General features: G+C 34.8%; 1 long non-coding RNA gene across 1 annotated transcript; it reads right to left on the bottom strand.

Annotated features, from left to right (window-relative positions):
- Nucleotides 1-82: 82 nt before the first annotated feature.
- On the bottom strand, nucleotides 83-27,352 carry LOC309865621. The gene is made up of 3 exons (XR_014312203.1): nucleotides 27,323-27,352; nucleotides 10,592-10,650; nucleotides 83-264 (listed from the first exon to the last, which is right to left on the bottom strand). It is a non-coding gene; the product is annotated as an uncharacterized lncRNA (long non-coding RNA).
- Between the last annotated feature and the right edge of the window lie 624 nt (nucleotides 27,353-27,976).

The following is a 27,976-nucleotide window of genomic DNA, read 5'->3' on the forward strand; positions in this document are numbered from 1 at the left end:
ATAAATAAAATATTTAAAAAAAAAAAAGAAAGAAACAAAATGTTTTTAAAAGGTCTTTTTTTTTTTTAATTTTCTAGGGGTGCCTGGATGACTCAGTTGTTTAAGCAGATGTTTGCCATTGTCTGAGGTCATGATTCCAGTGTACAGGGATCCAGCCCTGCATGGGACTACTTGCACCACAAGGAGCTTGCTTCTTCCTCTCCCTTTGCACATGATTCCCCCTGCTTGTGTGCTTCTTCTTCTTCTCTCTCTCTCTCTCTCTCTCTCTCTCTCTCTTGCTGTCAATAAACAAAATAAAATATTTTACTAAATAAATAAATAAATTTCTAAACCTACTTTCAGTTTTGGTCCCTTAACAAAAATTACTACTGCTTCATTTAAAAAAAAGAAAAAGTTAATTTAGAAAGATGCTTCCAGAGTTAAAAATCTGTTTTGTTTCTTTGTCAGGATTAAATATAGAAGTGCTTTAAAAAGTAAGAGAAAAATATGCTATATTAACACTAATCACACTATAACTTTGGTGGTTATATCAAGATAATGAAAAGTGATTTTAATGCAAATTTTATTATCAGACATAAAGATCAAGTCAAAATTACAGAAGAGTAAAAGGATGAATTCATCAGGGAGTATAATAATTCTTGACTTTTAATACTTAATAACAGATTTGGGGATATATAGGGAAAAACTAAGAACAAAATCATAACTTCTACCTTAGAAGCGAAATGGAAAAAATTTCAACACCCTTATTTTAAGATTATATAGACAGATGGTCATCAAATTGGTAAGATATGTAAGACTTGAACAAAATTATCAACTAACTAGATATGCTTGATAATACAGAACACTCCCAACAACCACAGACTACATATATCTTAAGCCATGATTTTCTTGGCAAAGGTCTACAGTGATAATGTTCTAGTCATACATCCGTGTACCAGGAAAGAAGTAGCATATTTCTTGAAAGACACAGCTATCAAAGCTCCATTGAGAAACCGTAAAGATGGAGAAGGGATTTGCAAATTATATATCTGATAATGGACAACTACTCTGATTATTAAAAAATGAATTAAAATAAAAAACCTTACTAATAACCAAACAGAGGATCCAATTTGACATGTGAAGAAAATTATTGAAGAGACATGTCACCAAAAGGATTTGATGGCTTATAAGCACATGACAAATTTCTCAACATTTAGACATTAAAGAAATACAAATTAAAATCACAATGAGACATGCTTACATATCTATTAGAATGGCTAAAATTATAAAGGCAATTGTACTTCGTCTGAGCTAGATTGGGAAGCAACAAAAAATCTAAACACTTTTTGGCATATATCATGATACCACCACTTTGGAAAATAGTTTCAAAATGTTTTTAAATGCAAAATATGTTGCAGTTACACAAATAGCCATTTTACTTCTAGGCATTTAACCAAGAGAAACAAACCCTATGTTCATACAAGGACTTGTATATGAATTTCATATCAGCTTTATTTTTAAGAATTGAAAACAGTGGAAATGTTCATCAATGTCCATCAATAGAGCAAAGACAAATTATGATCTATTCATTAAAGAGATTACTATTCCACATCAATATGAACTATTTACAATTGGAGATTCTCAAAGTAATGATGCTGAGAAAAGAAAAGCCAGGCAATGAATAGTATATACTGTGTGATTCCATGACTATAAAAAATTTACAAAATACAAATTTATATATAGTCACAGTCATCAAATATATTGGTGAGATTTTAGTGCCTTCTTCTGTGCTCCCATAGCTTCCTACACTTGGATCTCCGAGGATTTGTTACACCATGTGAAAATATGAACTCTTTCTTTATTCTGTCTTACTAGAATAAGAATCCTTGAAATTTTATGGACATTTGAACTCTCAGTTATTAGCAGAAATTCTATCACACAGTAAGTTTCCAAATATAAAAGCCAGAGTTTTACAATGACTTCTAAGCTTTTACATGATCTAGCCACTCATTTAACATCTGTGACCTCTTCCCCTGCTACTCTTCAGTCACTCACAGTGGCCTCCTTGCTATTCCTCAGATATGCCAGGTATGATCCAACCTTATGGCCTTCAAGATAGCCAATTCCTTTTTCTGGAGTGACCTTATTGCTGATAGTTCTGGGCAAATTCATCACCTTTCCATACCTTTGTTCAATTGTCAGCTTCATTGTAACTACCCTTATCTTCTTATTAAAAATTTTAACTCCCCAACCCCTGCCTAGCAACCTTGATTTTTCTCACCCTGATCTAATTTTTCTTTTTCCCCATTGTACTCATCATTTTTGAATGCACTATGCAATTTTTATTAAGGTTTATAGCTTTTAATTGTCTTACCATTAAAATAAATGTTCTACAAAGCCAAGTATTTCATTTACCAGTGTAGTCTGAAGTAATATCTGCTATATAATAGGTTCAGTAGACAACTGGTAAATTTCAAAATAAATTAATGTTAAGAGTATACTGAATTTCATAAGTCATTTCAATATTTTTTTCCAAAAAATAAACTATGTAAAACATACCTTAAATTTACTTTCAAAATATTTTATAGCATATAATGGACAATATACATAAGCCTTAAAGAAACAATCATATAAATAACCATTTCATACCTACTAAAAATTGCGTAATACCACACTCCTAGATCATCTCTGAACGCTCTAAAATAACCCTTCAAAGGAAATACATTTTTAAAAATAACAGATTTTTTGGCAAATAATTTAATAAAATAAAAGTTTCATTCATCTATGTAGATCATAATAAATGTTTTTAATAAGCATGAAATTATAACTCTGAAGTGTGCTAAAATGAAACCACCTGCTAAGGGTGAGAGAACAAAACTAAATATCATTTTTCCAAATTAGATAAATTGATTACCTTTGAATCAAAGCATGTGGATTTGTTCAGACTGGCAATAAAGAAATATGGAAACACAAACCATAGAGAGTCATATTTTAGATTTCTAAAAGACTTCGAAGTGAAGAGTTTACATTTTTTTAAATGCTACATAATGCTACATAATGAAAAGATGACAGGTTGTGACAAATAGCATTTTACAAGCTCTACTCATAATGGAACGGAAGGTGTCATTTCCCTATAATTTTATATATGTCATTAATTTACTATATCTGGATACAACATATTACCAAACAGATGTTCATCAAAGACTAAATCATTTTTAATGGAACATAATAATTTGAACCTACATCTATTAATCATTTTTTTCGATCTGACATTTATAGTCTCGCTAAACATTTTATCAGTTGTCAACAAAATTCAAAAAAAATAGGATTAAACGTCGTTTTTGGAAAAGTAGATTTTTTTCAAATTTGCATTTAAATGAAAATATTTGCTGATATTTTTAAAACTTTAAATGTAATTTTATATATATCTGACCTATCAGATGATATAAAATTTTTGGAGAAAATATGACATATTTTTTTATCTTGGTTGAAGGTATTAATAAAGAGCAACTGTATTGTATTATTTGTATTGTGATATCTTAGTTAATAAACATGAATATCTTGTATAAAATATGTTTTTTTAAAAATTTTATTTATTTACTTGACAGAGATCACAGGAAGGCAGAGAGCCAGCCAGAGAGAGAGGAATAAAAGCAGGCTCCCTGCTGAGAAGACAGCCCACTGTGGGACTCAATCCCAGGAACCTGGAATCATGACCTGAGCCGAAGGCAGAGATTTTAACCCACTGAGCCACCCAGGCGCCCTAAAATATGTTTTTTTTTTTAATATAGAAGTATAGTTCTTGCCAAAATATGGAACTAGCTGGAACTGAATGCCTCCTTCAATGTCAGCTCTGGAGAAATTATGCAAGTGTAATATGGAACTATTTCAGATATTAACCAAAAACAAAGAAATGATTAGAAATTCCTTAAAAGATTCAAAGGTGCTCTTGACTGGTATGTTTCAAGCTCTATTCCTGGTTTGAAGACAGGTTTTAACAGGCCTGTCACTGTAGAAATCAGCTGGATGTTTAGAGGCTATCAGAACTGTACAAAAACCTTGAAGGGGTAAAGACTTGAAAATTCTTTAGAGAGATTAGCTCCCTAAGGCATTATTCCTCCACACATTTTCCTCCAATCAATTAAGACTGATGGATGAGGGGCACCTGAGTGGCTCTCTCATCACGTGGGTGGTGGGTTAAGCCTCTGCCTTCATCTCAAGTCATGGTCTCTGGGTCCTGGGATCCAGCCCCACATCGGGATCTGCTCAAAAGGAAGCCTGCTTCCCTCCCTGCTTGCCTGCCTCTCTGCTTACTTGTGATCTCTCTCTCTCTTTCTCTCTCTCTGTGTCCAATAAATAAATAAAATCTTTAAAAAAAGGCTGATGGATGATAAATTATGAAAACTGCTCCCTCCAAATGATGCTTCTTCATAAGGATTTAAGAATTTAAAATTGTAAGAATTTAAAATTGAAACTTGATCGTAGGATTTATCTTATAGAATAACATCAAGTGAAGGCAGTTATTATTAGTTCTGAAGTATTTGTGATTCTGAATTCTTGGCCTCATTAGTAAAGTTATTTTTAAATTCTGCCATGGAGTGGTGATTGGCCTTCAGTCTTTCATTGATGTACATCATTGGGTCAAATGAGATGTGTGTGCCCAGAACTATATATAATCTTCTTTGTATTTCACTGGAGATGGCATTTCTGAGTTTTGTTCAATTATATTTTGACAGATGTCTTAATAGTCACTTCTAGAGTTGGCACTGGAGAATATCTTCCTTTTTTTCTGTTCCCGATTCTCTGAAAAAACCCAATTCACATTATCACAGTGATACCACAATTCAAGTTTTTCCAAACAGTATAGCTGTAAAATAGAAGGAAGCTACTCAGAATGTAATACTATTGTGAATGATTGAGAAAGAAAACATTGTTATAATTAAGCTACCAGGTTTCAATGTATTTTATTGTTGCTTAGAAAATCCTACCCTACCCAGACTTTACAGAGATTTGATGATCCTAAGAGGAGCTGAACTCATGGACCAAAATAACTATGCACATAAAAAGTACAATTACTTACCTAAAAAAGATGATGTGGTTAACTTTATATGGCAATCCAAGTGTTATTGGAAGGGGAATTAAAAAAATAGCTTAGGGGCTCCTAGGTGGCACAGTGGATTAAGCCACTGCCTTCAGCTCAGGTCATGATCTCAGGGTCCTGGGATCAAGTCCTGCATCAGGCTCTCTGCTCAGCAGGGAGTCTGCTTCTCTCTCTCTCTCTGCCTGCCCTCCGTCTACTTGTGATCTCTCTCTGTCAAATAAATAAATAAAGAAAATCTAAAAAAAAAAAAAAAAGAATGACTGTACTTTTAAAAAATAGCTTAAAAGGGGCGCCTGGGTGGCTCAGTGGGTTAAGCCGCTGCCTTTGGTTCAGGTCATGATCTCTTGGTCCTGGGATCAAGCCCCACATTGGGCTTCCTGCTCAACAGGTAGCCTGCTTCCCTTTCTCTCTCTCTGCCCGCCTCTCTGCCTACTTGTGATCTCTCACTGTCAAATAAATAAATAAAATATTTTAAAAAATAGCTTAAAAGTATATGATAAAATAATGATATACATATACAAAGAAAAGAAAGATACTATACTGCGAATATAAATTAAGTGAAAGTTGTTGAAATAAAGAATACAATAAATGGAGACTAAGATGAATATAGCTGTAAAATGAATAAATGAGTTGGGAAAAACAAACAAACATACAAATTAATGACTTCTGCCCAAATGCAGCAGAAAAGAAAAAAAAATAAAGAAAATATTTAAATAAGTACTGAGATAAATTTTGGAGAATTAAAGAAAGATAAAAGATACCAGACTTAAAATGATGCCAAACATGAGAAATCAGAAACAAAACAAAACAAAAACCACACACACAAAAAAACACTCATATACATTATGGTGAGTTTTAAGAATATCAAAAACAGAGAAGAGCATAAATGATGCCCAACAGAAGAACAGATCACCTAAAATGTACAAGAATAATACTGACAGCAGAATTCTCAATAGTAATACCATATAAAGGAAAGAGCTGTGTGTTTGTATAGATGGAAAAGATATTTGAAACTAGATATTATACATCAAGCCAAATTATTGATTAAATTTCAGAGCACAGTAAAAATACAATGAAGCATGTTAGGTCTTAGAACATTTATCACACAGAGATACACATTTTAGAAAACTTCCTTGGAGGACAGCTCAATTTAGATAGAGAAAACAGAATTATGTACTCAAAGGCACATTTTGAAGGAAGGATTGAATATAGTCTGCACTGCAAATATTCTTTAATCGTATGTTCTGAATTTCCTAAATTTAAGAAGTATTTGTTCAAATATTTATCTTTAAATAAACCCTAGGGGACTTTTTCTTGGATTCTGGAAAATCAGTCCATTTGGATACAAATCTTTATGTCACTGATGGAAATTTTGATAGCCCTTAACTGTGGAATGCCTAATGTATTGTTACAGCAATTGTGATTTGCCAATACATGGGTGATGTGTGTGTGTTGTGTGTGTTTATTTTTATTTTTGATGGTTTTACTCTTCTGTGAGATTTTTAAGAAGACATAATTTTAATAAATTAAGATTTGTTGAAATTTATCTGAGGTTATATATAACAAAATGAAATTTGTGTGAACTAAAGAAGTGCGTCTCCATTTTTTTGTTTCAAGAGTAGAATGGTCTTTAAAAATTGTCCAAAGAAGTACATTATATTCATTATTAAATTTGATACTATACAATAAAGTATTTGTGGTCATATGGAACCATATCAAATTCTACTATTAATTCATATTAATAATTACCATAAGAGGAAAAAGGGATATTTTTCAAAATGAAAATTAGTGTATTTTTCAGAATATGATATAGTGTTATTCACTGAACAGAGGGAACAAATGTCAAAGTTTAAAACAGTTTACAGAATGTTTTAACATAAATTGAAATTTAAATCTGACCAAATTTCACAGTTTTAAGTAAAATGATAGCACTTTATATCCTTGAAAAGTGGTAAGTGACCCAAAACATTGCTTAGAAAAACGAATTTAACAATACTCTAGTCTGAGATGGTTAAGTTATGGTACAACTTGCCATTGTGTATCATTAAATGGTATATTTTTTTCTTTTGGTCTTGTCATTATATTTTATTTTAGCCATTCTGGTAAGTGTGTAGTGATATCTCAGTGTCATTTTAATTGCATTTCCTTGATGTCTAATTATGTCAAAATATATTATTTTGATGTTTAATGTTCTGAGCTTTCTCAGTTCAAGACCATGAACTCACTTAGGAAAAATACAGTTGAAGATGCACTCATAGACCGACTCTTATTTAGAAATAAGAAGAAACATTACTACCCATTCCAACAAAAAATAGATTTGTTATGCAGTAGGGATTTTATAAATTACCTGACACAACTTATATAGTAAGATGAAATGGGACAGGCGGCTTCTTGCAGCTATATACAACATCATTTTAATCTCAATTTTCAGTATGATTTTTCCAAGGTATACACAGAATATATATTTAATGTAAATTGTGAACACTTTAAACTCTGTATATGGAAATAAATCAATTTTAAGATTATAACAATCAAATTTAATGGAAGTTTATTTTAAATTAGTTAGCTTTCTCTGCATTGCAAGACAGAATAATCAAGAATTGGTAAGAAAACAATAATCTCTGTAAAATTACCGGGGGTGCATTATAAAGTGTTCGGTAACCAATCAAACTCACAATTTGGATTGAATGGCAAGTGAGTTTTAAAATCTGGAACTCATTGTAAATTTTTTTTTCTTCATTGTGTCTTAATAAATTACTGTGTTCATTTGCATGGAAGTGAAGAAAAATGCATTACATTTCATCTCAACACTAACACTTTTAACTGGCAGCTCTGAATGTACTTTACAGCAGTGTAACAAAGTAAAGATCAATGATGTTTCATGAAATATTTGTTATAATTCTCAAGGAGATAGGGAGTTTGTGCAAAAATGCAAATCACTTTGCGACTAAACACATTGTTTATTTCAGCTAATTTTAAGAAAATATGCTAAGACTCTCTCAAAAAAGGAAGCAATGATTTAGGTTTTCCTTCAAACTCCTTATCTAATCCGGAACCAACAGCACATAGTTCAAAGAGCAACTAATTTGAGCAGCTCCAATTTACACGTTTCCTAACAATGCTTAATTTAGTGGAATTTCTGTCCAATTATGTTAATTTGATGTAGTGAAAGACAAACATTCAAAAAGATCATCCTTAATTTTTATAGATTGCCAAACTCTGCATTTTCTGAATGACGCCCAGAAACGTATTTTCAAAATCAAACAAACAATGCCAGAACCACTATTAGGTCATCTCTAGGCAGAAAGGGACTCAGAGCCTACATTACTCTCTCCCTGAAAGTATACTGTAGGCACTGAAACTACTACCCTGTATCTGTGCTACCAAATTCCTTAAGTTAGAAAGTTTTAAAACCCGTCTGTGTGGGAGTATTTCATTTACAGATAGAGATTTGGTTGTTTATACATTTCCATACTTGATTTTAAGGGTGTAATAACTATGTTTTAAAATTCATGGTGGTTTTGAACACTGTTGGATAATTGTGCTAAAATGGTATAACCATTCCTCCTAGGAAACAGAAATTATAGAAAGGTAGTGCTTTTCAGATCTGACATCTTTGAGTCATTGCAGTTTCAGTATAAATGCAATAGAAAAAGTGACATTCATGTTTATGATATTTTCTATAAATAAATTAGAATGTACTGGAGGCCTGATATAAAGTGGGATGCCTAAACTTCAAAAAGATCTTGTTTTCAATTCAAAATAAATTTTATTTTTTATTTTTTTATGATGTCCCTCAATTTCAGATAAGCAATCCCCTAAGGTCCACTCCATTTTTTTTTAGGATTTTATTTATTTTATTCGACAGATAGAGATCACAAGTAGGCAGAGAGGCAGGTAGAGAGAGAGGGAAGAGGAAGCAGGCTCCCTGCTAGGCAGAGAGCCTGATGCGGGGCTCGATCCCAGGACCCTGGGATCATGACCTGAGCCAAAGGCAGATGCTTTAACCCACTGAGCTACCCAGGCTCCCCCAAATAAATTTTAAATTGAATTATGCACCTCTAAGTTCAGAGACAATAAACATCAACCAACACAATTCGTAAGTTCTATTTCTTGAAATTTCGGGAACATTGATAGTCTCATCTCCTGGAAGAACAACAGCTAAAATTTTTGGTCATGGATTCTTGCTAAAATATCACTTTCCCAAAGAAAATTAATGTTATGAATTTTCATTGATTGTTATTGATCATGAAGAATATAACAACCACGATAAAAAGAGTGGGAAAAACATGATATCTCATCTGTAAGGGCATGTGGAAAGTAGGAAATGCTAATAAAAATAACTACCATTATTTCATAAATTAACATAATATAACAGAACAAAAATATTTCATAACAATATTTTCTAGGCTTATTCTGATAACTCTTTTCTACATTAAAATTTAAAGGTTGAGGCATGTGATATATATTACACAAAAAACATCCCAAGGAATTCGTTAATAAAAAAAAAAAACTCTTAATAAAGGAAAAATCCAAAGGAATTTCTTTTCTAATTTAATTAACAAATCATGAATCAACTTACCTATTTCATCACAGTGTATCATCATGCACCAGTAATATTTTTTAATCGTCATACCTGATGCAATAGTTACCTTCTTTCAGACATACTGATCACGAACAAGCAAATAAACAAGAGCACCGTAGCTTAAGATCTACCTGCATAAATATAGGACTACTTCAGACAATCTCTTCACCTCAACATAGCAATGAATAGAAATCATACATGCTCTGTAATGGACATACAGATGAGATAGAGGGGGATGGGTGTTAATATATGCAGAATCTTTATTAATTACATTGTAAAACATAATATGGAAAAACAGAATACAATTTTAGAAATACCCAGGTCACCATCATTGTTTTATATTTATATGTGTAGATAAGGAGTTTAATAAACAATCCATGACTATTCAACTTCGTATATTTTGAAAATTTTAGCAAAAGTAACAAACCTAGCAACTAGAAAATTGTATCTATCTGCAAAGTACAGCTTTGCCAGCATGGTAGAGGAAAAGCAAAACAAAATAAGTAAGAAAAGTTTAACATTTCACAAGAGTTTTACTTTTATTTTTTTATTTATTATTTTTTATTTTTCATTTATTATTTACTTCTATTTTCTACTTTATTTTAATGAAAATGTGATGACCATAACATAAGAGCAGAATTAAACCAACATGAGAAATTATTTTTTCATAAGTTATAATAAACTAGCTTGGTGATTAATTCAAAAATTATATTACAAACTTCAGTGTTCTTGCAGTAAGTATCACTGCATAAACAAATGAGTCAGGAGTCATAAACTAATGATGATTCTAAATGTTATTTAGAGAGACATTCTGTTCTTAATATATTTCAAATATTCTACACAAGGCAAAGTGGATCCAAGTAATCTGTAGGCAAAATAAGATTTTAGAGAAGTATATATTTCCAACAGTATTTATAAAATATTACCTTTATGTAAGGCATCATCCTGGACTTTGTGGAAAACACACAAGGAGTAAGAAGTGGCCCTTCAAGAAACATATCCAATATCAAGGTTTAACATGAAGCAGCATGTCTTCTCTAAGCAAAAAAACATTGTACCAACTGACTTTACTGAAACTTTATATTTATTGCTCTCGTTTTAGGTCATAGTGTCCTTCTGCATGCAGGCTGCTATAACGGACATGATATAGACTTAATAGCCTATAAAGAATAGGGATTTATTTCTCACAGTTCTAGAACTGAGAAGATCAAGATTAAGGAATGGGCAGATCCAGGAAGAGCCCACTTCCTCATAGATGGCTATCTTCTCACTGTAAACGTACATGATGAATGAATCAAAAGAACTCTCTGGGGTCTCCTTTAAAAGGACTGTAATCCCACTTATGACATAATCACCTCCCAAAGGCCCCTATGTTTTAATACTATCACTTCCAAAGTTAGATTTCATAATATGATTTTGGGAGACATAAACATTCACACCATAGTATATACAAACATAAAAAGACACAAAAACAAGAAACAGCAAAAATTATTTTAACTACCTATTATTTTCAAGTACATAAAATTTTAATTTGTTTCTATATAATATTAAATAACTCATTTGAGTGATTCACTTATATCCAATGCATCTGAGAGCAATTAAATTTGCTTACCCAACATATCCAGCAGCATATTTCTTCAGACTATCCCATTCCCCACCTAACAGGATTTACCACAATTAGAAGACAGGGGATAGAGGATAGATAGGTAGATGTATACATAAACACACTTGTGCATACACATATGCATATTTTTTCCTGTTAATAATACTCATGCAAATAAAAGTTAAGCTCAAGGAAACCTGTCTTGTGTGTTACTTAATATCCAGTTTTTAGTCAACAACCAAAAACAAATAATACAATAAAAACATGGATAGAAGACATGAACAAGTGTTTCCCCAAAGAACACATTCAAATGTTCAGTAGATACATGAAAAGATGTCCATCATCATGTATCTTCAGGAAATTGCAAAGCAAAACTAGAAAGAGATACCACCTCACACCTGTCAGAATGGCTAAAATCAACACTACAAGAAACAAAAGGTGTTGGAGAGGATGTGAAAAAGTAACACTTGTGGGGGATGCCTGGGTGGCTCAGTGGGTTAAGCCTCTGCCTTCAGCTCAGGTCATGATCTCAGGGTCCTGGGATCAAGTCCCACATTGGGCTCTCTGCCAGGCATGGAGCCTGCTCCCTCCTCTCTCTCTATACTTGTGATCTCTCTCTGTCAAATGAATAAAATCTTAAAAAAAAGAAAATGTAACAATTGTGAACTATTGGTGGTGATGCAACTGATACAGCCATATTTAAAAACAGTATGGAATTTCCATAAAATTTAAAAATAGAAGTCCTTTGTGATCCAACAATCCTGTTGGTGTGTATTTACCCAATGAATATAAGAAAACTTATTCAAAGGGATGCTAGCACCCCTATGTTTATAGCAGCATTATTTATAAAGCTAAGATATGGAAAGAGCCCAAGTATCCATCAATTGATGAATAAATAAAGAATAAGTGGTATGCATATACAGTGGAATATTATTCTGCCATAAAAAAGACTGAAATCTTGCCATTTGCAATAACATGGATGGAACTAGACAGTATAATGCTAAAAGTGAAATAAGTCAGTCAGAGAAAGACAAATACCTTTACTCATATATGGAATAAAAGAAACAAAACAAACAAGCAAAGGGGAAAATAATAACACATAGAAAGAGAAACAAAGCAAGAAACAGACATTTCATTACAGAGAACAAACTGATGGTTACTTGAGGGGATCTGAAAGGAGTGATGGATTAAATAAGTGATGGGGGTTAATTAGAGCACTTGTCATGATGAGCACTGAGTGCTATATGTTATATTGTACACATGAAACTAATACAACTATATATGTTAACTAACTGGATTTCAAATGAAAACTTTTTTAAAATCAGAGTTTTTAGCTCACATTCTGGCTTACAAAAGGGATTTAGTCAGGAATTTGGAGATTAGATAATGGACAAATAAGGGGTGAACAGGCAGTTGTTAGATAAAATTACTATCCTTTCTGGCATGATCTTATACCTTTTATCTAGAATAATTTTTAGCACTTTAGACTCTTCCTATTTTATTTTGAGTCATTAAACAAAAATTTCCTCAAAGGGCCTTAGACTCCATCCAATTTGAGCAACAGTATGAGAGAGGAAATGGTGTCCAGGAGGAAAAAAAAAAAGATGAAAGTACTTTTGTTTACTAGTGAATGCATAGTTCTTCCACAGAAGAAGCTCTAAATGGTCATGGCTCCAGCTTTATATGTGTTCAGTCATATGTTCAGAAGTAGGTAACACTATCAAAAAATATAAAGCATCTGAGATTATTTTCCCTTATTTGAAAGCTGGTGTATGAGTCTGCCATGGTTTCTTGGGTGTTGATAGAAGACGCAGACTCATGGTTCAGAAATAATATAGGTTATTATTCACAGCAATAGAGGTAGCCAGAATATTAACAGTATTTGTGTGTGTGTATGTTTGTGTGTGTGTTTGTGTGTGTGTGTGTGTGTAAGGGTGGGAGTTATATATCAGTTCTGAGCCTCAGTTCCCACAAGAAGAATCAAAACAGAGGCAGATAATATTTGCAAACACAACAAGTTAAGTTAAAAAAAGATACTATTTCTGTCTTCCAAGTCTATTCAATACAACCATCTTCAAAGGATGGTCTAGAACAAATAATAAATGCAGAAATGTAAGCAACCAATTGAAAAGTGTCTCTCAAAAAACACACTTTGAGAGTCTTCATTTGACAAAAATACTATAGGATATTATATGGATCAGGTGCATTGAATACTGGAAGGTTAAAATTACAAGGGACCAAATATTTTTAAGCAGTTATGGCATCCAGTAGAGTTCAAGTAGGTTTTATAAGATTGAGGAAAGAAGCCATCAAAACCTGGGCCCAGGGACGCCTGGGTAGCGCAGTGGGTTAAGCCTCTGCCTTTGGCTCAGGCCATGATCTCAGGGTCCTGGGATCGAGCTCTGCATCAGGCTCTCTGTTCAGCAGGAAGCCTGCTTCCCCCTCTCTCTCTGCCTCTCTGCCTACTTGTGGTCTCTGTCTGTCAAATAAATAAATAAAATCTTAAAACAAAACAAAACAAAACAAAAAACCTGGGCCCAATTTTCCCAAAAGTATGATTCTGATTCTAGTCTCTATGAGGTTATCCCTTGAAGACAATGTCTCTAATTGAGTTGAATTAGTTTACTAAAGAGCATACCCCCATTTGTTGTAGGAGATGAACAATATGCAAGAGGCAAAATGCCACATGGAAGCCACCTGGTCTTCAGTGGAATATAGAATCAGTTCCTTTGGGATGAATTTGTTCCACATTTGACTTCCCACTTAAGGGAAAATAAGAGTGCCTTCTAATAGATTTTAAATAGGAAATGACAACGGAAGCTTATACAAGATTATAAAATGGGAAATTTCATTTAGATAAGCAATAATTTCAAAGTCATCTTCTTAATATTACAGACTCTTCACATAATCATAATTTTATTTTGGTATTATATGGTAATTTCAAGTATAGTAAATATAAAGAATTTACCTCTGTAATTATAGCGAGTCTGGTCGTAGTTTAATGGCAACAAAACTTCAAGTTAGAAGTATGGTCTACCAATTATTAATACATTTGGAAATGGTGTGTCATCTTCACTCCACTTATCTCACTAAAACAATGAGCCAAAAAAAGTAGGTCCAACCTGTTTACTATGGTCAAAATGGGTTTCTTTTGCACTTATAAAGAAGCAGTCATATTTTGGAAGAAGAAACTGAGGCTATTAATATTTTCAACTTATTTTCAGAAAAGGAAAGAAAGGATAATCTAAGCTAAAGCCAAAATCTTACACAAGGTGGCAGGAGAATGATCTTTTCCCAGATAAAGGGTTTTTCAACTTAGCCATGTTAGAGGAAGAAGAGATGAGACATTGTGGACTTGACTAACGTTTGTACACTGTTCAAAAAGCTTTCAAAATAATGTGTATTATTTTTCTTCTTTTAGTTGAGACAAAACAAAGAAGCAAACAAACAAAAAACCACTAACGAGCTTACTCTTAAAAGGAGGTAAATAAGGGGCGCCTGGGTGGCTCAGTGGATTAAGCCGCTGCCTTCGGCTCAGGTCATGATCTCAGGGTTCTGGGATCGAGTCCCGCATCGGGCTCTCTGCTCAGCAGGGAGCCTGCTTCCCTCTCTCTCTCTCTCTGGCTGCCTCTCTGTCTACTTGTGATTTCTCTCTGTCAAATAAATAAATAAATAAATCTTTAAAAAAAAAAAGGAGGTAAATAAGAAACTAGCAAAGATTGAGTGTTAGGTATTGTCCCCCTCCTTTTTTTTTAAATTATGTTATGTTAGTTACCATACATTACATCATTAGTTTTTAGAGTAGTGTTCCATGATTCATTGTTTGTGTAAAACACCCAGTGCCCCATGCAATATGTGCCCTCCTTAATATCCATCACCAGGCTCACCCATCCCCACATCCTTCTCATCTTTAAAACCCTCAGTTTGGGGGCGCCTGGGTGGCTCAGTGGGTTGAGCCGCTGCCTTCAGCTCAGGACATGATCTCGGGGTCCTAGGATCCAGTCCCAAATCAGGTTCTCTGCTCAGGAGGGGGCCTGCTTCCCTTCCTCTCTCTGTGATCTCTTCCCTTCGTCTCTCCTACTGTGATCTCTCTCTGTCAAATAAATAAATAAAATCTTAAAAAAAAAAACCCTCAGTTTGTTTCTTGGAGTCCATAGTTTTTCATGTTTCATTTCCCCCTCCAATCCCCCCACTTCATTTTTCCTTTCCTTCTCCTAATGTCCTCCATGCTATTCCTTAGGTTCCACAAATAAGTGAAACCATATGATGATTGACTTTCTCTGCTTGACTTATTTCACTTTACATAATCTCCTCCAGTCCCATCCATGTTGATGCAAAAGTTGGGTATTCATCCTTTCTGATGGCTGAGTGATATTCCATTGTATCCATAGATCACATCTTCTTTATCTTGGCTCTTTCAACAGAATGGCTATTGTGGACATTGCTGCTATGAACACTGGGGTGCATATGGCCCTTCTTTCCAGTAAAATAGAGCTAGCCTATGACCCAGCGATTGCACTACTGAGTATTGACCTCAAAGATACAGATGTAGTGAAAAGAATTAGGTATTGTTAAAGCACAAATGCAGGGGATAGAAGTTATGGTACAGAAGAGGGAAGGGCAAACATATGGCAGAGTAGAATAAAGTAGCTCAGGAAGAAATTAGTCATATCCAGATATTGTAAGGCATGTGGGGTTGGCAGGGAGAGCATGAGAAATCATGAGAGCAGAGAAAGAAAATGTTCCAGGCAGGAGAGGTTTATTACATTTTAACATCTAAGGTAAGCATATGCAAAGCAGAATAGGGAAAGAAATAAAAGTTTTTATAAGACTCAATACATAAGGAATAACGTGGAGGACACTGGGAGATGGAGAGAAGTGTGCTGGGGAAAATCGGAGGGAGAGACAAACCATGAGAGACTGTGGACTCTGAGAAACAAACTGAGGGTTTTGAAGAGGAGGGTGGCAGGTGGTTGGGTGAGCCCAGTGGTGGGTATTAAGGAGGGAATTTATTACATGAAGCACTGGGTGTGGTGCATAAACAATGAATTTTGGATCACTGAAAATAAATTAAAAGAAAAAAAAAAGACTGACTACAGACATGGACCTCAGTGTAACACAGATATGGAACTCACTGTAATACCAGCCACTTCCCACTAATACACACAGACTATGATAATAATAAATAATAATGCAATTAAGAAAATTGCCTGCCAAATAATTTTCCTCTTTTTTATTTTTATATTTATTATTTTTATTTTATTTTTAAAGTTTTTATTTAAATTCCAGTTAGTTAAAATAAGGTTAATATTAATTTCAGGTGTGCAATATAGTGATCAACACTGCCATACAATGACTTAAATAAAAAAATAAAAAAATAATTTTTTTTAAGATTTTATTTTCAAAAACCTCTACACCCAAGGTGGATTTCAAATGTACAACCCCTATATCAAGAGTTACATATTTTACTGACTGATCCAGTCAGGCATCCCAACAAATAAAAATTTTATAAAATTGTTGAGTTTGTGGGAGTCTCATTTGCTCAGTCAGTTAAGTGTCTGCCTTTGGCTCAGATCATGATCTCAAAGTCCTGGGATCGAGCCCCATATTGCTCATGCTCTCTCCCTCTCTCTCTCTCTGGCATTTGCTCTTAAATAAATAAATAAAATATTTTTTTAAAAAATTGTTGAGTTTGTTTAACTAGTTTTAGACTAGTAGACGGAGATGAAGATAAAGTATGATGTCATGGCAGGGAAAAACACAACTTTCACGTTTTAAAAATAAAATGTGCAATGCAAGTTACATCACTTCTTTTATCACCACACTGGGACTTTCCCTACTGAGTTGTTGTAATGTAAGGACCTATTTTATATTTTTATATTTTAGCAAGAGGCTTTCATTGAGGTTAACCCTTAAACTGTCCTTGTTTCCCTTCCCCCAGGGGATTCACTTAAAAACAAGTCCTGGAAATCAGCTCCAGGTAACAAAGCCCATATACAAGGGTGGGTCAGGCCAAGTGGAGACATCAATCAGCGGGACGGGGGGGGGGGGGGGTTGCATATTGTCTCCCTAGATACTAAGGAGTATGCCCCACTCCTCCGCCCTTTGGGAACATTTTGGCACCAATCCTAATCAAGGTGTAATAGGCTGGGTCAAATGTCTCTACTAGGGTAAATTGAACCTCAATTGGTCACCTAGCCTCACTGTGGAGTTTCCTGTGTGTGTTAAAATCTCATTGGTCACCTATGCGTGGCCAGGCCTGACTGCATGGCCTTTGCCCTTAAAAGCTAGACTGTGAAACAGCGAAGGGTTGCCTTCTCTCATAAGAGGTGTGGCCCTAAACGTTCGGTTAGATTCTTGATGCTTGGCATGAAATAAAGCTTTGCTTGATCTTCGCTTTACATCAGTCACTCCTTTAATCATAGACCCATTATTGGGGCATAACAGTATTAATCTTATAGTTATAAGCGCACAATTCATCCATAATCCATTCTACCCCATAACATTCCCCTTTGGACAGACCCATGATCTAGAACCAGCCTTATTTTATAGTGCCTTGTAGGAGATTTTTGCTGCTGCCTAAATTGCCTACTTTCCTCTCACCATTACCACGGAAATTGGGTCCACTGAAACAAAGGGTAGTGTAAGAAATTAACAACTTCCATAAATCTCTTTAAATAATAAAGTATAAGATAGTGATACCTTTTTTTCTGCCACATAACCAATTCTTGCAAGAATAAGGTCATATAAGAGAATTTACAACACATGCTAGCATTATCCTACTGGACCCAGATCATTTGATGTTTCTCTGTCTCTGAGAAATGTAGTTATTTACATTACTGAAACCTACAAATTGTTTGATATGACTACTAATATCACCTACATTATTTTAAAGCCTATGTAAGGCTTCTGAAATACATAGGTTTTGTAAACACTTACTAAGCATCTCGTATATATCAAACACTTTAAAAATCTCTGCTTTAAAAAAAAAAAAACTCTACCTCAATGGAACTTTGAGTCTGAAAAAGATACAGGCAATATACAAGGCAACAGATAGAATAATTACATATTTGATTATATACTCCGAGGATGTCACATTAAATTGATATGAAAATGATGAGAAGGATCTGGATTTCTTGTCAAAATGTTTTGCCTTAAATAGAAATTGATATTTAGGGAAAGTTGTTACTGAAAGAGGTCCTGTGTCAACCAAAAATGTTAAACCATGATCTGACTAAATTTTCCAGTTGTGATCATTGCTTTGTTTAGCTGTCTTATATTAAGACTGAATTTAGTAATTCAGTCTCAGATTTCAGTAAGTCTTTTTTTTAAAGATTTTATTTATTTATTAGAGAGAGAGAGGGAGGGGCAGAGGGAGAGGAAGAACCAGACTCCTTGCTGAGCAGGCAGCTGATGCAGGACTGGATCCTAGTACCCTGGCATCATGACCTAAGCTGAAGGAAGACACTTAACCAACTGAGCCACCCAGGCACTCTAGACTGTAAACTTCTTAATGGTAAAAAAGTTTATTCTTCTAGTAGTTCCACAGACATTTCTAACATCCATAAGGAAGCATGTACTGATGTAAAATGCCAGCAAATCAAATTATTTAAAAAAGAAAGAAAAGATATATCTGGATAAAGAGAAAAACAGAAAATCTAATAATACATTGAATTATTAGAGCAAAGAGTGGAAGAAGAGAAAATAAATATGAAATACAGATTTCCACTAAAAAAATTGAATAAGGGAGGAGATTTAGAAAATTATTATGACAGACTTGAGAAAAAAATAAAATAGGAATTTTTAGATAATAGCAATGAATGAAAAGGTAAATTTTTCCTATCTCTATGATATTAGCTGTTTGTTGTGGTTGTTGCTAATTTACCAATTTAAGCTAATAAACAAAGAAAGGTTTCATTTAGGGATAAGGTATATATATATATATATATATATATAAATTTTAATTGTTAGAAAATGTGTCACAGAAAGTGTTTAAACTTTAAGATACAGATGCAACATGTAATGAACTACATTGTTTGAACGTCTAATTTGTAAATGCTGTTAGAGGAAACTTGGTGGAAATGTCCTTATGTGGTTGTGTTTCTGGAACTAAGTATATTTATTAATAAGGAATAGTTTAAAATTATGAAATGACCAGGAGTGGACAATTTTCCCAATCCTATCAGCTCTTTGCAGTTCTTTTATTAGCCCCCTTCAGGAATATTAGCTTTATTTATCTAATTAAATTTTATATTAATGTGCTTTTGACTTTTGGCCTTTCTCTTCCTTCTGTTCTTTTTTTTCCCCTAAATTACATGTTTCTGTTTAACAGCTACTATCAATTCTTTGATATGAATTCTCAACATCAATTTACTAACTCCAGAGATGAAGCAGCATCAATATTTAGAAGCGAAGAATACAAAGCCTTGGGCATTTGGGTGGCTCAGTCAGTTAAGCATCTGCCTTCGACTCAGGTGGTGATCCCAGGGTCGTGGGATGGAACTCCAGGTTGAACTTTCTGCTCAGCTGGGAGCCTACTTCTCCCTCTCCCTCTGCCTGCAGCTCCCTTTGCTTGCGTTCTCCCTCTCTTTGTCAACTAAATAAAATAAAATAAAATAAAATAAAATAATGTAAAAAATACATTCATTTATTTATTAAAGTGCAATTATTACACAATAAATAATGTATTGCATAATTATAATAATGATTAAATAATTTATTAAATATTTATATTAACTATATCAATTTACTTAAATAAACATTTTTTAGAATTTAAAATATTTCAAATTTAGATTATTAAATATTAAATCATTAATTTAATAAATAAATATCTAAACATTATTAAATAAATTAATTTATTTATTAAAATGAATAAAGTTATGTTGTCATTATCTGAGCATGTATTTTTAAATAGTCTACAAAAAAACCATCTAATAAAGTCTAAATACATTGAGTTCAGATATTTATACAAGTTAACCCAGACACTCAACCCACAAACAGTTTCAAAACATTTGTTTTTATCTACTACTCAAAATACGATGTAATGTATTTATTTATAACTTTGACATAGCAAGGAAACTTGGAGGAAAAGGAGACATTTGCTTTTAATATTTGAAAATTATTTTGTTGATTTAAAAAAAAATAAAAACCTTAATACATGAGCATTTCTTCTTAAATTACACTGTGAATTTTCTGAGTCGCATTCTATTAAAAGTGCTGATAAAATGGCCTCAGTTACTCATTTAAATTATCAGCTGAATGGGTAACAAATGAAGTAGAGAGCTTTTTAATTATTTATGAATGTATTGCTTGTGGATGGAGTGCCACATAGAGTTACCTCTCTTTTTGGCTTTGTTTTGTGAGCAGCAGTGGAATCTATGAATGAGATTAAACATAAGGACATTCACAGAAATTCTTAATGAACTACTGGGGAAGGGCAATAAGTGCAAGGAAAAACTGCAGCAAGACGAATTACAAATTTCAAGTGGTCATCGCTTAATTATAGAAGCTTTTAAGTTCAAGTAATATATCTTTTTTATGAGCCTATCATATTGTATTAATTACCACAAACTGCACTCTTGAACACTTAATCTTTTCACATATTTCTTATTCTTTGTACTTAAAATTACCCTTATGATTGATAAGTAAATGGATTTTACTGACAATGCATTTATTTACATAAATAAATAATGCTGTTTATATATATAAAAACAATTGAATATGTGTATGTGTTCAATGAAATTTTTTTTTCAAATTAACATCTTAATTCTACCACATTGGTTACAAAGAGATAGGACTTTATAGATTCATCAAATATTTTATTCTCAAATTTATATCTCCTTTGTGAAGTAAATGAAACTGTATATATTAAATATAATCCTATCACATGTAACAGTTACTAGTGCATCCCAGGACATACATAGGTCAGGTCCTACTCAAGGCATCACGCATAACTGGATTTAACTTTCTATCCTAGGAGTCTTCTGTATATTTCTGTGGCTTTATACTACAATCAGGAGGAAGAATTCTTTTGCTAAAAGCTTCCAAATGACTATGTGAGTAGATTATTTGTAGACCAGTGATATAATATTATAGTTTAATATGTAAAGCATGATAAAATAAAATGCTATTGCCATATTTAATTTGTTCAGTAAAGCATTCATTTAGTTATCAATTTCTTTTTCTTTTCTTTTTAAGATTTTATTTATTTATTTGACAGACAAAGATCACAAGTAGACAGAGAGGCAGGCAGAGAGAAAGGAAGGGAAGCAGGGTCCCTGCTGAGCAGAGAGCCTGATGTGGGGCTCTATACCAGGACTCTGGAATCATGACCTGAGCAGAAGGCAGAGGCTTTAATGCACTGAGCCACCCAAGAGCCCCAAGCATTCATTTTCTTTATACAGAAGAGATAGAACAATATTATATAGTAGAAAATACAGTAAATAATCTAGAAACCTTGATCTTTTGGTTTGGCAATTTTAGAACATAAAATTAGCTAAAGCTCAAGTGCAAGTTATATTTGTATCCTAGGAGGAAAAGTTAATTAAAAGTTTGTTTATTACCATAGTTTAACACTTCAACAAAATGATAACGAGTCAAAAATTAATGAGTATATGAAGTATACAATAAAAACAATAATCTTGAGTGTATGTGACTCACTGTAGGTATTGATAGGCTAGAAATCAAAGTAAAGTATCTATAGGGTTTGTTCAGTTCCATGCTCATCAGATTAATAGGCTTTCTCGTATTGCTTCCTTCACCACATTAATTTGTCTAATGAAGTTTTCAAGAGTTAAAGACAGTGATAGGATCATGGCTGGAGAGAAGGTACAGAATCTAAGATAGTTCAGCGGTGCTTATTATTTAAGAGAAAGACAGCATGGGAGGTGAGGGGTGGAAGGAAAGGGATAAGAAGAGAGAATCTTAAGCAACCTCCTTGCCCAGCACAGAGCCTATAGGGGCTTCATCTCATCGCTCTGAGATAACAACCTGAGCTGAAATCAAGAGTCAGATGCTTATCTAATTGAGTCACGCAAGTGCACCATTTTTTTCCTGTATCTTTATTTTCATCTCTTTCTGTAACTGAGTTTCCCTTCAAAATCAGGACTTGCATACACAACCTAAATAATTATTTTGGGATTTGATCACGTGGAAGAGGAGAGAATGAGAAGAGATAAGTGGTCCAGGAGAAACATATATGAGTTCAGACTGAGTGGATTATGATTGTGGACAACTGAGCATCAATCCTAATGCACAGAATACATCTCAGAATTATTTTCCTGAATCAAGAAAGAATCTGTTTAACCCACTGGCTTCTGCATCCTATCCACAGTGGTTAAAATTCATCCCAGAAGTAATTAATGTTCCTGAATTTACTATTACTGGGCATGAGAGAGGAGCTGAGTAGGCTTGGTCAGTGTCCCACCTAATGAAAGGCAGAGCAGATTCAGGCAAAAAAAAATTATTAGTTCTTACCAAATTAGATTTAATGGGATAATATTTTTCATTCATGAATTCATTTTACATATTATATCTTATCGATTTTTCTAAGCTTGGGCCAATATTCACTGCATTTTTGAATAGCTTTTATCTATTATTGTAAATCATTTTTCTGCTACATTTGTTTAGTCATGGTTATCTATTTCTTCTTCCAAGTTTTTCAGATATGTGATATCAATTTCCAAATAAATTATTTAAAATGTTTATTTTTTATACTAAACTTCTATGAAAAACATTGATATATGTATTATGGCATAATTGTTCCCCTTTCAACTTATTTTTTTAAATGTGAATGTGCCTTGGCAAATATATATTATTTCTTTTAATGTTTATGTAGATTCTTCATAATTTTCCCAAGTTCATTGGCTTATGGTTTCTATTTTTTTAATAATTTTCCTACTGCCAATTAATAGATTTTTTTCCATTACATTGTCTAAGTTGCTATTGCCATTATAAGTAAAAAGCATCTGGAAATCGATATCCCTGTCCAGTTTCCTCAAATCACTCATTACTTTCAGGATCTAGTTGGATTTTCTTACAGGTTCCAGGTGGACAAGCTTTTGAACTGGTGCTAATTATTATTTCTGTTTCTGGCTTCCTGCATTTACCAGCTTAGGGATCATTTTTAACAATTATGATGAAATGAGGCATCATATTCTTATTCTCAACTTCATTAATAATGATATTAGTGTAACATGTCCTACAAGATAATAATAGATACATGTAAAATAATTTCATTGACCAAAAAAGTGGTGGAAAATGTAAATAAAACACAGTGGCAACCAACTAGTCATTTCCAGTTGAGCTATATTTTTCCCCCTTTATCTCCCTGTCTCTTTAATTTCCTGTAGAACATTCCTACAAAATATTTTAAGATGTTTTATATGCACATACATAGAGATCATCATGGAGGCTGACTCTAATAATTCCTTGTCAGTTTTAAATATTTTAAGTATTGTTCATTCCTATGTCAGTTGTCTATTAACTTTTTCTCCACACTGTACTTAATTGCAAGGAAATATTTAATTTTAATATAAACTAATTAATCACTATAATATATATTTTTACCTTATGGATTAATCTTTGATGCTTATTTCTTAATTTTTTTAACTTTTAAAATTTTATTTATTGAGAGAGAGAGAGAACAAGTGCAAGCAGGGGGAGCTGCAGAGGGAGAGGGAAAAGAAGAAGCAGGTTCCCCACCAAGCAGGGAGTCAAGCTCAGTCTCAGGGCCTTGGGATCATGATCTGAGGTGATGGCAGAGGCTTAGCTGACTGAGCCACTGAGTCTAATTGTTATCTTTGATATTTAAGGAAATACTTTATCATCTCTAATTGATCCCCTATGTCACAAATACAGTTTTCTCTATGGTGCTATTAATTTTATTGTCTTAAAATTAGACTCTTTTTCTAGAAGCATTTTTAATCAGTCTCTTAGGTCTATAATTTAGTTTTTATACATTTCATTTAGTATTTTATTTTATCTTCATCATCTCGGAGTATTCCTGACCAGTACTCATTGGCCAAATCTTTTCAAAAATTTGTTTGTTTCTATAATATTTTGTTATTACTGCTGTCGTTCTTAGGTTTTGCCTTATATTCTTTTTGTTTTGTTTTGTTGTTTTATGCTTTGGTGTTTTTGTTGTATTGTTTTGTTTTTCTTTTGAATTAATACAATTAAACCTTTAGATTTCCTTCATACCTTTAATTATTGTCACTTATTTTCACAAATGATATTACCATAGTACAGTAATTCTAAATATTTCTGAATTAGCTGTATTATTTCTTTTTAGGTATAAATTTAACTTCCAGTTACATGGACTTAATATTTTGGTCATTCTATTCTAGTTTTATTGCCTTATCATTGGAAAATATAGCCTGATACTTAACTCTAGGGAATGATGTGGGAGAGCTAGGTTCTTGTCTCTTGGAGTCAAAGAAGGAATCTCGTGGGCAATGGAGAGTGAGTAAGTGACAGAAGTTTATCAAGTGAATATATAGAAAAAGCTCTCACAACTAAGAGGGGTCCCCACACAGTTAATGATGAGTGCCTTCAGGGTTTATTTTTTATAAAAAGGTAACCAGGCAACTTTAATCCTTTTAACATCTCTATCAATAACTGCTGCAATGGCTTACCTCCTTTTTAGGGTCTGATTATTCTTTTTTGGTTACAGGTGTTTATCATAGAGACACCCACCCCACATGACCCACCCCATACACCTAGGGCAGGGTGGTCCTCCATCCCACATGCCTAGATCAGGGTGCTCTTCCATGGGGTAGGGTGGTCCAATTTATCTCTTTACTCTGGGTTTCCCACACCACATTTTGGGGATTTCTGAGAGCCTGTTCACAAAGTTCCCTATGGATCTCTTCCACCCTAGCCCCACCTGTCTGTTAATCATTTTGAGAGTTGATATTTCCAAAGTACTGTAATTCTAAAAATTTCTGAATTAGCTGTATTATTTCTTTTTAGGTATGAAGTTAACTTCCAATTATATGAATTTAATATTTTGGTCATTGTTTTCTAATTTTATTGCCTTATTCTTGGAAAATATAGCCTGATATTTAACTCTAGGAATTTATTGGCATATACTTCTGGCCTAAATAATGGCCTGTTTGTGTAAATGTTCAACTTATGCTTATATACTTACTGAAGACTATTGTTTTGGGGTCAGGATGGCTACATGTATTAATAGATCATGACTATTAGATTCTCTAAATTTTGATGTCTCTTAATTTAATCTAATTAAATTATCAGTTAATGAAAGAAGTTAAATTTTTTATGTACTACTGCATCTAAACTTATCAAAGTCTTTTGCTATAATTAGACGAGTATGTCATCCTGTTTTTATACCAAGTCTTACATTTAAAAAAATCATACTATCTGAAATATTATTTATTATTATTATTATAATTTTTTTAAAGATTGTATTCATTGGGGTACCTGAGTGGCTCAGTCAGTTAAGTGTCTACCTATAGCTCAGGTCATAATACCCGGGTCCTGGGATAGAGCCCTGCAGGGGGTTCCCTGCTCAGTGGGGTGCTTCTCCCTCTCCCTCTGTTATTCCCCCTGCTGTGTGCATGTTTTTCTTTCTCACTCTCTCTCAAATAAATAAGTAAAATTTAAAGATTATCTCTCTCAAATAAATAAGTCAATATTTTTTTCTCAATGGGAGGGAGAAGCAGACTCTCCACTGAGCAGGGAGCCTGATGCAGGGCTCAATACCAGGACCAGGTTTTGGGGCTGGGGGAGAAGGGGTACGCAGCGCAGGGGTGCTGTGCTGCGGCCCAGTCCGGACTGCAGTACCCACCGGACTTGCCGCCCATGCGCTCCCGCGTTAGGCTGCGCTCCTGCTGCTGCTGCCCCTCCGTGCCCCAAGGCTTCTCCGGACCACCATCTGCACACAGGTAAAGTGACACCGTGCAGCGCCCTCACCTGGAGCAGAAAGCGCGGGACGCGACCTGGGGGCGGGGAGGGGGGTTGTCGAGGCCCAGCCTCCCGCGAACCCCAGGGCACCGGGATCACCCAGGACGCTGCACTGAACCCGGGTCCGCATGGGGTCGGGCTGGGGACAGTGCCTTGCGAGGTGCCCCCCGCCAGCGGGCGCGCTAGCCCCCATCGTTTGGCACCCGCAAGCGCCTGCTGAAGACCCCCTTCCCTTCCCAGCCACAGCCCCGCTGCTTTTGTTCTGGACTTGGGATCCCAGGTGGAAACTAGTCCCTCAGACCTCCCTGGCAGCAAGGAGGGCAGGGAGGGATTCTTTGTTTTCTGCCCTGGCTCCTCCTCTCTCCCCATTCACATACCTTCTGGCTTCCCTTTCCTCTCCTCATTGTCAGTTTTATTCAATGGTTTTCTTCTGCATGTTGACCCGAAGAGCTATTTTATGAATGAATATACACGAAACTGAGTCGGAGCCCACCTGTAGAGGCCTTTCATTAGAATGGTCTCTGGTTCTAGCCTCAGTTCAGAATACTGCATGTACCTGAGGACCGAGTCCAGATGTTTCTTTCATCTCTGACTTGAATTTGAAATCCTCCTCAGACGTCAGCTTCCAGGATTTCTCCAGTCCTTGCTCTCCCACTGTCTTGGTGGGGATCCGCCATGAGTGTTGAACCCAGGAATGAATGAATGATATATACCCCAGATCGCTGGGGCTTTGTCTTGTTTTGCTGAGGTTGAAAAGGCTTGGGAGAGACCCCCTGTATGCAGATACAGAGCTGCATGCAATTGCTTAGATAAACGTGTTCCCCACTTAATTGCTTGGGCATTGAACATTTCGCCCTTAACCTGTGGCTTGAGCAGTTAGGAGGAGACAATCTGGAGGTGAATCAGAAGATGGCTGAATCCACATGGTGGTGGTCTGGGTTTGGGAGATTTTCCTGGAGATTCAAACGAAAGATCTAAATTCTTCCAGTGGGGAGTGGTAAACATTTTATCGATGGGAGATGGAAAATAAATGGTCTGGTTAACCTTTCCCTCCCCCTCAAAACCCATGATTTGAAAAAACAAAAAGGGAAGTGAAGGGAGAAATCCTCCCACTCCCATCTCCACTCACCTCCATAGCCACCTCCTCTTCCAAGAATCTAACAGACAAGGTGCCAAGAAGTGTTAAGTACCAGCAGTGGTCTCAGATCTCATTCAAGGATCATGGTGAAAGGCATTCCAAGAGATTGTGGGGGCACCGGGGTCCAATTAAGGGGCACAAGTTTAAGGTTTGCCTGGTCCCCTAAAGATTAATGGCACTAGAGAAGATGAGCTTTGGGAACTATAGCTGAAAGACCCCCTTCCTCCTTGGTAAAGGCTTGTTTTAGCAACCTGATGTCCCCACAGCACCCCCTCTCCCCTTGCTGAAGGCTTGATTGTCCCCTTAGCCGGATGGCAACACATACCAGGATGTCTATTGTCTGTGATCACCTGGTCTGTCAAGTGAAAAGACAAATGAGGAATAGAGTGTACCTGGGACTTTCCAGAGTGCTGAGCCAAGGCCCACCAGAGCAAACCGTTGTGTCCTTGCCTTAAACCCAGTGCCTGACAATGCTTGATTTAAGTTGACCAATCAGATCCCTGTAACCAAGCATCTGCTTCTGTAAACTCGCTTCCCGCCACCCCAACCTTGCCCTATATAATCTGCTCCCCAACTTAGCCTGGAGCGCTCAGCCCACAAAGGCTGATGAGTCCGCAGGCGCCTGTGTAACCAATAAACCTCTTG

Source organism: Mustela nivalis (genome assembly GCF_964662115.1).
Source record: "Mustela nivalis genome assembly, chromosome: 5".
NCBI classification, from domain to species: Eukaryota; Metazoa; Chordata; class Mammalia; order Carnivora; family Mustelidae; genus Mustela; species Mustela nivalis.